Raw genomic sequence first — 13,902 nt, 5'->3', positions numbered from 1 at the left:
AGGCCTTGCGTTGGGCTCTCTGCTCAGTGGGTAGACTGCTCCCCCCCCCCACCTGCCCCCTGCCTGCTTCTCTGCCTACTTGTGATCTCTGTCTGTCAAATAAATAAATAAAATCTTTATCCAAAAAAATCACACAAAGTTTGAGACCTCAGTGATCAATAGTTACTCCAAAATTTCTCCATGGGATGGTGTATCAGATAGGGTCCAACTGAACCAAAACTACTCAAAATGTTTAAACCAGAGTGACTTGAACACAGAGAGTCAGTCAGTAAGTAAAAGAAGAGTTAAGAAGTCAAATACAGATTAGCAACAACAGGAATTCTAGAGGGACCAGACTGGAGGACAAGGCAGCGTCACCCAAGGGAGGAGCTCAGGGCCCATGGTCAGGAACAGGGATCCCAGGGGGCTGGCCTATCTGGAGATAGAGTTGCTGCTGGAGAGGCTGCCTGGAGAAGGAAAGGGACCTGTATTCTTTCCCTTCCTCATATCCTTCAGTCTCCTGATGGTGTTTCGCATTGGCTGGGCCCAGATGGAAGGCATGTGTTTTAGTAAATTTTGACTAGTTGTGCTGCTATAATAAACAATATAAAAAATCTCAGTTGCTTACAAGAATGAACATTTATTTCTTGTTCAAGTTCCCTGGTGATGCTATGAGTCACCTGTGGCTCTGCCCCATATGCCTTCTCATTTGCAGACTGAGGCTGAAGTGGCATCCCCCAGCCTGTCCCTAACAAGACCAAGAAGATAGGAAAAAGAAATGGCCAAACCACAGAGTGGGCTCATAAGCTTTTGCTTAGAAATGGTCTATGTCCCTTCCATTCACATTCAATTCACTAAAGCAGGAGGACCTTGCCTGATGCCAACAGGCTATGGAAATGTACTCCTCCTGTAGCAGATAAAGCAAATGGGTAACCATGTTGAGGGCTGTGTAATTCTCCTACAGGGAAAGAAGCAAATAAATAGTAAAAATAATATCACAGTCTACCGTCTTGATCATAAATTTTCATCTCTCTCCTTTTTGCATGAAAAATATTACTCACTCTTTCTGCAAAGAGTGACACCCAAAAGTTTCAACCAATCAAGACATGAGGGCCAAAGTTTAAAGTCTCATGATAGTCTCTGCATTATGTCCTGATAGGGCTTCTCTTGATCCAGAGACTAATGAACTTAAAAGACAAACAAACATTATCTACTGCCCCCCACATCTGTACCTAATATGAGACAGTTGAACAGAATAAACACTGAATAAATACTAATATTCATCAAAAGAAAGAATGAGAGACTCACAATCATCATTGGTTCTTAGAATTCCCAAATCCTACTGGGTGTAGAAACATTCCTTGATAAAGTTCTTGTTCAGGTCCCTGGAAGTAGCCTGTTTTTCATAACTTGTGGCTGACTGGGGGGCGGAGCCGCTTTCTCAGTTTCCTTCCTGTGCACAGAAATTTGGGAACCCAATGTTGGTCTCCAACAATCACATCTTTTAACCCAAGCTGATGTGTCTTGGCTGCACACCTCTATATCTTGACCTGCTTCTCGTGGTTCTGTATGCCAATTACCACACGTATAATTCTTTTCAAGACATACCTCTCTCTCTCTCTCTCTGCCTGCCTCTCTGCCTACTTGTGATCTCTCTCTGTCAAATAAATAAATAAAATCTTAAAAAAAAAAAAAAAAAAAAAGACATACCTCTCTCTGTAGGAATCACTGCTAGGGAACTCGAACTTACCAACCCTCTCCTCTGTTGGAGAGCTGCACTCTTAAGTCTCTTTTCGCTGGGTCATTTATCCACCAAGAGACTCACTAGCAGCCACTGCTCATGACCTTGATCTGGTCTCTGCCCCAAGGCTGAGCTGTAATCTCTGCTTTCAAAAGAGTCAATTCGTTTCTGAGCTCACCTCTTTCTTGTAGCAGCCTGTCAAATGCAGCTGAAAACAACTAAGGCACACTCGTAACAACCTGTTTCTCAACCTTTTTGCCTAAACTCACAAGGTACTTGGTCCATGATCTGCCTTCTAATAAAGATTTTATTTATTTATTTGACAGACAAAGATCCCAAGTAGGCAGAGAGGCAGGCAGAGAAAGGAGGAAGCAGGCTCCCCGCTGAGCAGAGAGCCAGATGTGGGGTTTGATTCCAGGACCCTGAGATCATGACCTGAGCTGAAGGGAGAGGCTTTAACCCACTGAGCCACTCAGGCGCCCAACATGATCTGCCTTCTAAATGACCAAAAGCCTCACCACTTGCTCCCCACCACTCAGAAGCAATGGCACATATTTTTTTTTTTTTTAAGATTTCATTTATTGAGGAGAGCACAAGTGGCCGGGGTGAGGTGGGGGGTGGGGGGGCGGCGGTGGCAGGTAGAAGGAGAGGGAGAAGCAGACTTCCTGCTGAGCGAGGAGCCAGACACAGGGCTTGATCCCAGGACTTTAATATCAGGACTGAAGCTAAAGGCAGACGCTTAACCCACTGAGCCAGCCAGGTGCCCCACAATGGCACATACTTAAGGACAGCATTCTGCAATTTGCACCAATCCTATTAGTCAGCTTTTTCTAGCTAATGTTGCATTAGCGGACAGCCCTCCCCTCCATCGCCCGAAATCTCACTACATTCATTTTTTTCTCAGATTACAGGTTCGGGCTACAGATTGGCTTTGACTCTGCTCCATGTTATCTGTTATTCTAGGATCTTGATGGAGGGAACAGTTCTTATCTTGGTCTCATGGTAGAGGGAGAAGAGGAACAGCTGAACTGCACTGAGGCTCCTAAAGCTTCTAGTCAGTGTTGATATCGAACTTCACTTCCCACTGGCTAAAGTAAGCAGCCAGACCCAATGTTAAGGGGACAGAGAAGTATATTAATCTGCAGGGAGGCATTATAATGCACTTGATAATACAGGGTTCTATACTCCTATTTCAGGGAAGAGAGTAAATAATTGGAAACAATAATATAATCTTGTATCCCTCTGACACAGGAGTTTGGGAAACCTGGTCTATAGGGATTTGCCGCCCCCCTGCCCCTTGCCCACAATACATTCAGCAGAGCAGGAGAAGAGAGTAGAGAATGGAGGGATATGACAACAGGGACTTAGGACAGCAGTAGAGCTGGGTGAAGACGTGGCTAGAAGTTACAGCGGCATAATCTATTATATAAGAGGAAAAAAATGTCCAGAATCGTCAGGAACACATAATGGAGAAAATATTATAGAGATTCTGGGGGGTGAGGAGAGACAAAAGTCCAGGTTGAGAGATCCGGTGAGTGGTTAGATATGAGGCCTGGGCCACGTGGGTGGCTCAGTCAGTTAGGTGTCTGCCTTTGGCTCAGGTCATGATCCCAGGATTCTGGAATTGAGCTCCACATTGGGCTCCCTGCTCAATGCGGAGCCTGCTTCTCCCTCTGCCATTCACTCCACTTGTGCTCTCTGGCTTTCTCTATCTCTCTGTCAGGTGAATAAATAAAATCCTTTAAAAAATTGATATGAGGCCTGGAACTGAGAAGAGAAAGACAGGTTTGCTGAAGTCATTCATTTGGGCAATTGAAGCCATGGGAGAAGATGAGACCACCTAGAGGAAATATATATAGGAATGAAATACAATTTTTAAAAAGATTTTATTTATTTATTTGACAGAGAGAATGAGAGAGAATAAGCAGGAGGAGCGGCAGAGGGGGAGGGAGAAGGAGAAGCAGGCTCCTCACTGAGCAGGAAGCCCAGTGCAGGGCTTGATCCCAGGACCATGGGATCATGACCTGAGCCAAAGGCAGACCCTTAACCAGCTGAGTCACCCAAGTGCCCCACAATTTTTCTTTTCTTTTCTTTTTTTAAAGCAGAGGGCCTAGAACAGAACCCCGAGGGATCTCAATATTCCAGGGATGGATGGCAAACAAAGTGCCAAGAACAGGTCAAAGAAGCCCTGACAGAAGGATAGGAGGTGAAACAAGGAAGTATGGTGTCTTAGAAGCCAGAGAGAAAGGGGGCTGTTTATTTTTTTTTAATTTTTTTTAAAGATTTTATTTATTTATTTGACAGAGAGAGATCACAAATAGGCAAAGAGGCAGGCAGAGAGAGAGAGGAGGAAGCAGGCTCCCTGCTGAGCAGAGAGCCCGATGCGGGACTCGATCCCAGGACCCTGAGATCATGACCTGAGCCGAAGGCAGCGGCTTAACCCACTGAGCCACCCAGGCGCCCCAAGGGGGCTGTTTAAAAGGGGATGTTGGGGCACCTGGGTGGCTCAGTGGGTTAAGCCACTGCCTTTAGCTCGGGTCATGATCCCAGAGTCCTGGGATCGAGTCCCACGTTGGGCTCCCAGCTCTGCTTCTCCCTCTGACCTTCTCCCCTATCATGCTCTCTCTTTTTTTTCTCTCTCTCTCTCTCTCTCAAATAAATAAATAAATAAAATCTTTAAAAAAATATAAAAAGGGGATGTTCACAAATGGCCAACACACACGAAAAAGTGCTAATATCACTCGACATCAGGGAAATACAAATCAAAACCGCAATGAGATACCACCTCACACCAGTCAGAATGGCTAAAATCAACAAGTCAGGAAACAACAGATGTTGGCAAGGATGCAGAGGAAGGGGAACCCTCCTACACTGTTGGTGGGAATGCAAGCTGGTGCAGTCACTCTGGAAAACAGCATGGAGGTTCCCCCAAAAAGTTGAAAATAGAGCTACCCTATGACCCAATAATTGTGCTACTGGGTGTTTACCCTAAAGATACAAATGTAGCTATCTGAAGGGGCACGTGCACCCAAATGTTTATAACAGCAATGTCCACAATAGCCAAACTATGGAAAGAACCTAGATGTCCATCAACAGATGAATGGATAAAGAAGATGTGGTATATATACACAATGGAATACTATGCAGCCATCAAGAGAAACGAAATCTTGCCATTTGCAATGACATGGACGGAACTATAGGGTACTATGCTAAGCGAAATAATTTAATCAGAGAAAGACAATTATCATATGATTTCACTGATATGAGGAATTTGAGAGGCAGGGTGGGAGGTTGTGGGGGGTAGGGAAGGAAAAAAATGAAATAAGATGGGATCAGAAGGGAGATAAGCCATAAGAGACTCTTAATCTCACAAAACAAACTGAGGGTTGCCGGGGGGAGGGGGTATGGAGAGGGTGTCTGGGTGATGGACACTGGGGAGGGTATGTGCTACGGTGAGTGCTGTGAATTGTGTAAGCCTGACAATTCACAGACCTGTTCCCCTGAAGCAAAAAGTACATTATATGTAATTTAAAATAAATAAATAAAATTAATTAGCTAATTAATTAATTAATTTTAAAAGGGAGGGATGTCTAAGCCTTACATATAGCTAGCTGCCTTCTAGACCTCTCACTGTGGCTGGTACATGAGCATCTCTTATTCACCAGGTCCAAAAATTTTTTCTCTTGAGATAGACTCAGATGGCAAAGTTTCAACTGCCCAGTCATCCTACCCAGAATTCCTCACGGGCCTCTCCTGGTCACTCCTTGTAGCCGTCACTGGTGGTTGCCTATCTAACACCTGTTCACTCCCCTTTCTTTTTCCCAACAGGACCATGTTGTTCAGACATGCACCCACCCACCCCTATGTAGCCATGTGTTTAGGGAAATGTGGTGCCATCAGAGCACCAGGGGAGGGTCTGATTAAGTTCATCACAGTGGTTCTGTTCCCCTTGCCCATGACTAGTTTGGTTGTAATTACATGACACAATGCTGCCAATGCCGTCTAAGGGTAGGTGTGATCGAGTCTTCTGGCAAAGGTTCTCTTGCTTCTGCAAGAGCTATCCTTCTTCTTTTACACATTGTCATGGGATTTGCCAAGCACAGCTGTCTTGTAGTCCGGAGGGGACAGAGGCTGCATGTAATACCAATATACCCAAAATGAAGATGCCGAGGGGACAAATCTTGGGTCTTGACATCACTGAGCTGCTGACTTAATTAAAACTGGGTCCTTCCTGCCTTGGGTCTTTTTATGGAAAGATAATAATCTGATCTTACTAATAGTCAATGCATTATGTAAGATAATAATTTGACTTTGTTGTTGCATATAAGTCAGTTTGATTTACAGTATTATGTTTCTTGCAGCTGAAAGACGTTCTAATGGATCCAACTTCCCATTAATCTGTCACTCCCGCCCCCAGATTAATTAGATTGGGGATTGACTCTAGTTCCAGGGGTGGACCTTGATTTGTCTAAATCAATCATTGTAATCTTATCCCCTTTCCCTTTTCCGGAATTCCATCAAAGAACATGGAATTCAGAATGTGACATTATCCTAGCCATGGGGATTGGTTCAGGAAAGGACACCTGACTTAATATGAACCAGTATAAGTTTCCTACTTCCTTCTGAGAAGTTACTGTGTTCTCTTAGGAGAAAGTCACAGGAAGAGCTATTCAGATATTCCTTCTCTCTTTTTCTCTCTCAGTGTAAGTAAGAAAGCAGGTATGTCTGATTGCTGATCTCTGCATTCTGCACCATGAGGAAAGCCCGCCTGAGGACCGAGTTCACACTGTAGATGGCAGAGCCAAGGAAAGGAGCCAGTGTGGTCCTTGGTGACATTGTTGAGCTTCTGGATCAACCAATAGTTTGCACTTGACTATTTTTCAAACCTTCTGTTTCAGCCAGTCGTGACAACTAGAAGTATCCTAGAATGATGGCCCATCTCACATCCTAGTAGTTACCAGAAAATACTGAATTGATCTCTCAAACATCCCATGAACGTGCTGGGCCTCTACGCCACTCTGTTTTCCCATCTGTTTTCTCCAGTCCTACTGCCTTTGCCAGTTGCGGCCTATCTCACTGGGTTGCCCCCCACATACCTCCTCTCTCACTGGTCTCCAGCTCCATTCCCCTCCGAGTCGCTCTCTACCCGCTGTCAGTATAAGCTTTAACAGAAGAAGATCTGAGTGCATCACTTCCCTGCTTCAAACCCTGCTCTCCATCTGGCTGTCTCTAATTCAAGACTTATTTCAAGGAGCACCTGGGTGGCTCAGTGGGTTAATTCTCTGCCTTTAGCTCAGGTCATGATCTCAAGGTCCTGGGATCGAGCCCCACACCGGGCTCTCTGCTCAGCGGGGAGCCTGCTTCCCACCCCCTCTCTACCTACTTCTCTGCCTACTTGTGATCTCTCTCTCTCTGTCAAATAAATAAATACAATCTTTTTTTTTTTTTTTAAGACTTATTTCAAGCTTCTTAGGGAATTCTTTTCTGACACTCCTTGGCTATTCCATTGCTTCTTTGGCCAACCATGATATTTCCTTTAGAAAGTGGTACACCGCAGGGGCGCCTGGGTGGCTCAGTGGGTTAAGCCGCTGCCTTCGGCTCGGGTCATGATCTCAGGGTCCTGGGATTGAGTCCCGCATCGGGCTCTCTGCTCGGCAGGGAGCCTGCTTCCTCCTCTCTCTCTCTGCCTACTCGTGATCTCTCTCTGTCAAATAAATGAATAAAATCTTAAAAAAAAAAAAAAAAACAAAGAAAGAAAGTAGTACACCGCATGTCAGCTTTTGTCTTTTCTATCTCTGCCTGCTGCACTGTGAGAGGCCCATGTTTCCAGAGTCAGCAGACACTAGGTTTGGTGAGCATACACATACCAGATTTAAGTTTTATCTAAACTTGTCACATATGCCTAAAAGTAGGGAGCTCACCAAGAAGCTTGGTGATTTGTCAAGAACAGTGGACTGCAGCCCACAGAGCCTGAAACTTGGTGTTGATTTCCCCCACTTGCAAGATGTGGGGGCCTCAAGGACATTCTTGGGCCTCTACGCCACTCTGTTTTCCCATCTGTAAAATGGGAATACTGCAGTCATGTCGGTGGTAGCATAGCCTACTGTCTCCCTTTTCTGGGGGAATGGCTATTTGCCTGGAGACTTTTCATTCACAGTAAAGATGCAAAAGAGAGAAATCTACTAATGCGATGGAAAGCAGAAAATAAACACTCAGGGCTTTCAGAATGAGTTTATTGTCTATAATTTATCGCAGAGGGAATGGAGTCATTTTCCAAAGACGTGGACTAGAGGAGAATAAAGGGGTGATTTTGACTATTAGAGGTGGCTTCAGAGGACCTTCAGACAGCACTGTGAATGAACAAAATAGTTGTGTAAAATACTCTTCCTTGGGGCTGGTCCAAACACGGAAATGTAGCTTGTCCCGTCACAAAAACAGCTTGGCTTGGGCTGTTCTAACCTCCCTGTGGAGAGGAAGACAGAGTGGGCTGGGGAGTGATTACTCCTCAAACAGAGAGGGATTTAACACAGCCCCTGGCCATGGGACAGATAAACTAATTTGCCCAAATCACTAAACTTGGGTTTTTCCACCCACATTAATTTGGATGCTTGCACATGACAACAGCTACATTTGTTGGTGACAAGGATTCAGAGGCCCAGGCACTGCAGCTAGCAAGAGAACACAAACAACTCAAGGCAAGGCAAACTCTAACCAGCCGGGCAGCTCTGGCCCCATCACGGGCTGCAAAGGCACAGGAAGCAAAAGGATGATTGCTTTCAGCCTGTGGAGACTTGATGTGAAACTGGATCAAACTAAGTTTTCACCTTTTTAGTTAAACGCCTGGTACGCCTTCCATCCCCAAGTTTTGGAATCCACTAAATGTGATGGAAATGTGGTCTTCCAGCCAAAACGGCAGCCTGGAGCCTGTGGCTGGCTGGTTTTATTTCTGGATCAAAGGGGACCTCCATCAAGCCTCTCTGTTTTATTCCAAACCTCAATTTCCCAAATACAGGAAGGAGAATCCACGGCAGCATGGGGGAGTTGGAAAACCTGTGCTTTCTGGCTGGCTAGATGAAGATGTGAGTCCACATCTTACCACCATCTAGTTATGAGCCCTTTAGTGAGTTAACTTACCTACTCCGGGACCTGGGTTTCCCATCTGTAATATGGGAATAGTCATAAATACTTGTGTATTTCATTATGTCACCCATTCAAAAGACATTTACTGAGTGCCTCCTATGTACCAGGCAATGTCCTAGATCTGAGAATGCAAAGGTGAGTGAAACAGACATGTCCCCATGGAGCTTACGGTCTCTTGGGAGAAATATATCGCAGGCAAAAGCACTTTACTGTGCCTGGCTTTTAACAGTTTTCAGTTGATCAGAAATGTAGTTCTTGAAATTTAGTACCCTTCGATATGCATTAATTCCTTTTTCATTGATCCCTTTCCTGTCTCAGGGGCCTTGCAAATGATATTCTATCTGCCTTGTTCTTTCCTCAGCAATTCACATGGCTTTCTCTCTTGCTTTATTCACAGCTGTATACAAATGTCACCTTCCCAGAGAGGCCATTCCTAATCCCCTAATCCCCTTCTCACACATGTTCTCTCTACTTATCTTGCTTCAAATCCATTCTTGATGGGCTTAAAAATCATCGATTAGTAGGGGGCACCTGGGCTGCTCAGTCGGATAAGTGCCCGACTCTTGATTTTCGCTCAGGTCATGATCTCAGGGTTGTGAGATCAAACCCCACACTGGGCTTCATGTTGGGTTCCATGCTGGGTGTGGAGCCTGCTTAAGTTTCTGTCTCTCTCCGCCTCTCCCCCTGCCACTCCCCCTCTAAGAAAATAATAATCTATTAGTGACAAGTTCCTCTTAGATTTAGGGCAAATTGTACTATAGTCTCTACAATATAATCACATTTGGAAACATTTATAATAGATTTACGAATGACCAATGAGCCTATGAAAAGATGCCCAGCATCACTAATCCTCAGGGACCTTTTTTCAAGAGTAGTATGACTAAGCGTTGGCGAGAACAACTGGAACATTCATCCACTGCTGATGGGAGTGCAAAATGGTGCAGCAGCTTCAGACAATACCTCGATGGTTGTTTACGTGGTTAAACTATACATTCACCACACAACCCAGCAAACCCACGCCAAGAGAACTGAAAACACATTTACTCTAAGGACATTTACATGAATTCATTTATAGCAGCATTATTCATAATTCATAAAGTCATAGCTGAATAACCACCCAAATGTCCATCAACTGATGATCAGAGAAATAAAATGTGAGATGGCCGTACACGGGAATACCACTCAGCAATAAAAAGAACAAAGGACCGATACACACAACACGGATCAGTCTCAAGAACATGATGCTAAATGGAAAAAACCAGACTCAAAAAGCTACACACTGTGTGGGTCCATGCACATGACATTTTGAAATCAGGTGGGTGGATATTGGGGCCGGGAGTTGGGGAGAGGGTTGACTGCAGTTAGGCACAAGGGAATATCCTGGAATATCTTGGGTGTGGTGGTGCTTACACAATCAGCTAAAAGTCACCAAAGTATACAATTCAGATGGGGGAAATTTGTTGTATGCAAATTTGCCTTAATAAAGCTGTACAAAATTTTAAAACATACGGATATCTATGTAGAGCAAATGACTCTGTGCTTATCTCTGGTGATGGCATTTGGGTGCTTTTTATTTTCTTCTCTTTGCTTATCTAAATGTTGTAAAATTTCCACAATGATTATGGAGTGTTTGTGTTGAGAGAGAAAAAACCGACAATAAAATGCCATAAACATACATAATTGGGTTATTCCACAAGGAAGCTATTGTCGATTCAACATTGTTTGCTTGTAATGAAGCCCATTTGGGTTACCTCCTTCTCATCTATCTTTCGTCAGTGGCACTTCTCAGGGGTGAGCTGAGGAAACGGATGCAAAAAGGTACAGAGCTTAATAGCAATGCTTTGTCCGCCCAGCTCTCGGTTTGGCTCTCACCTGGGTTTCTGGATGAATACACAGTAGACTAATGATAGGGGGCTCTCGCCCTCCTTTGCCAGCTCCACCCTCCATTCCAACCTAAATCAACTCATGCATCTTCCAGGCCCCAAGAGAAAGTCCTCAGCATAGGGTCGGGCAGACTGTGGTTTGTGGGGTCCCAACCGGACGCCTGCCTCCGGCTCACGTTGGTCTGTTGAGGGCTGCATGGCCTTGGGGAAGTCAAGAGGCTATTCATCCATGGAGACCCCTGCTTAGAATGGCCCCTAGTGCTGCACATGGCAGGACAAGACACGGAGTCCCTCCAAGAGTCCTCAGAACTGGGGGTGCTCAGTGTCAACAGGTCTCTGGCCCTTTTCACCCATCACACATCCAATTCGTCTTCAGACTTTCCGCCTATGAAAGGGCAGTCACCTTAGGAGACCCAGCCAGCCCATAGGCGAAGGATGGCACATCAGGAGAAGGCTGCGTTGTTTACTGTGTCCTTGGGATAACTGGACAAGACTCCTGACAGGGTCCAGGTGTTGGGACAGAGGATTCCGGTGAAGATAATAAAGCTATAGTTACAAAAATAACTTTAGGGCGCCTGGGTGGCTCAGTGGGTTAAGCCACTGCCTTCAGCTCAGGTCATGATCTCAGGGTCCTGGGATCGAGTCCCGCATCGGGCTCTCTGCTCAGCAGGGAGCCTGCTTCCTCCTCTCTCTCTCTTAGCCTGCCTCTCTGCCTACTTGTGATCTCTCTCTGTCAAATAACTAACTAAATAAAAAATCTTTAAAAAAATAAAATAACTTTATAAGCTCTCATCCCACGGAGGGAACATACAATTTTCCAGCCACTCTGGTGAAGAAATAAAGCCCAGCAGAAGCTCAGAACAGTGGGTTGAGCACAGGGAACTGAGACAAATCACAGCTTCCTTGATCTCTTCTTTCTTACCCATCAATGCTGAGTTAGGAGCAATCCTAAGTTTCTAACCTGGGGTCTCTGTCCTTAGGGTCACACAAGCATTATTTTCAGGAACTTCTAATATCTTAAAAGTCTGCATATTATTCACAATAATCAACATGTCCACCAATGGAAGAATGGCTAAACCAAATGTGGCATATACATCAATGTAATGTTATCCAGCCCAAAATAAAAGAAAATTCTGGCATATGATGCAATATAGCTGAACTGCAAAGACATTCTGCTCAGTGAAATAAGCCAGACACAAAAGACACACACTGTTTGATTCCACTTGGGTGAGGGACATAGAGTAGTCAAATTCATTGACACAGAAAGTAGAATGGTGGTTACCAGCAGCCTGGAGGAATGGAGAGTTCATGTTCACTGGGTCCACAGTTGGAGTGTGGGATGTTAAAAAAAATTCTAGAAATCTACAATGGTGATAGTTCCACATCAGTGTAAATGCACTTATAGCCACTGAACCGCACACTTAGAAATGTTAACAATGGTAAGTTTTATGTTGTGTATATTTTAAAACATGCATAAAAAAACAAACATTCTGCACATACCCGCAAGGCCTCACCCTTTCATGAAAGCATAAAGTCATGCTTGTTACCATTCAGATCCAATCTCTGAATGGGCAGGCACAGCCATTGATTGATTTTTAAAAAGAAAAATAACAGCCAAATATATGAATTATGACCTAGTACAGCTTTTTTGGCAGGCCCAATCTTGCAAAGCACAGCATCTTTTGGGGGGAAATAAAACAAAAGGGGCCTTGGTGGAAAGGTTGGCTGGGGTGAGCACTCTGTTCTCCCCCCGCTATAAAGGCTGTGATTTTGTGGTTGGGGAGGGCATGCTAAAGGAGAAACACACGCCAGAGGAGAAACCAGACGGTGTCTCTGGACAGGATCCCCTCAGCCACAGGGACCAGCGTTGGGGTTTGAGCATTGGGGTTTTCTCCAGCCAAATTTTAGAGCCTGGAGACAGAGTTCTTCACAATTAGTGGCCAGGAACTCTCTGGCCTATGTGACACTTAACAAAGAACAACCAGAAATGGGGACCATTGGTACACTAACTAATGAGGGACAAGATGGCCTACCCTCTTCAGAGACCCTCCTTCATCACCCCCGGATACCAGGACCAGGCTGTCGGGGGCCTGCCCGGTACATGGGTTATGGATATTGAGCACAGAACAATTTAGTCTGGATATTACAAGAGCAGACACAAGAGATGCCCATTTCCAAGACTGACAGCTTGAAGGACTCCTAGCTTCATGAATGTTCTGGTTCACTGTCAGGCAGAAAACCTTTGTAGGAAGTCTGGTTCTCCTCCCCATTACGCCCAATCCACTTCCCTGAGCGGCAGTGTGGGAAGAAACCATCAGAAGACAGATTCTAATCCAAATCCTGCCACTCTGTGGCCTGTGACCTTCGGCCCTTGTGGCCTCGGTCATTCTGTCTGTGGAATGACGACAACAACAATTCGCACGGATCCAACAAGACAGTGTCTGGGGACACGCTCGGAGAATGTACTGTACAAGCCCTCTGAAGTTTAATCTGCTCCCTTTGTCCAGTACTTCGAGGGCGTAAAACAGGGTTAAGTCATTGTGTGTCCCTTACAAAAACCAACAAGCCTCCGAGCGGCATTGTCTGGACTGAGCCCTGGAAATAGTCATTTGCCAAGCACCGACATTCTAGCAACATCGTGTTTTCTACAGAGAGGAGAGGGGAAATGTCCAATGAAGTTCAGGTTATCGGGGCCTTGCAGCGATCACTGAGGCAATCCCATTTCCTCCCACCTCCCCGAGAGAAGCCTCATTTCTTCAAGGTAAGGCAAGTGTCCTGAGTGATAGAAAAAACAAAGGGCCTCCTGGTCTCCACCTGTTTTCAGAGGACAGGAGCTATCTGTACTAGGGAGAGGTGTAGAGTTTGACCTCCAGGAGGCCCTGAGGCCACCTGAGCTCTGATTGGCCAGCTCCCTGCAGGAACCCGGGGAACCTGGCAATGTGGGAAGGCTTTGTGCTCCCAGCTCCAGTGGGCTGATGTATTTCCAGAAGCAGAAAGTAGGTACTGCGCTTTTCCTTCCTCCTCTCCATGAATAAGTAAACAGAGGCCTCCAGGTGGCCTGACATCTGTCTATCACCTCGAAAGTTCAGAGACGGGGGGGGGGGAGGGGAGGCTGGGTGATGGCAGGGGGCCCTATGAGGAGAGGAGGGAAAACAGTAC

Source organism: Mustela lutreola, chromosome 4 (assembly GCF_030435805.1).
Source record: "Mustela lutreola isolate mMusLut2 chromosome 4, mMusLut2.pri, whole genome shotgun sequence".
NCBI lineage: Eukaryota > Metazoa > Chordata > Mammalia > Carnivora > Mustelidae > Mustela > Mustela lutreola.
This window is presented reverse-complemented; position numbering follows the sequence as displayed.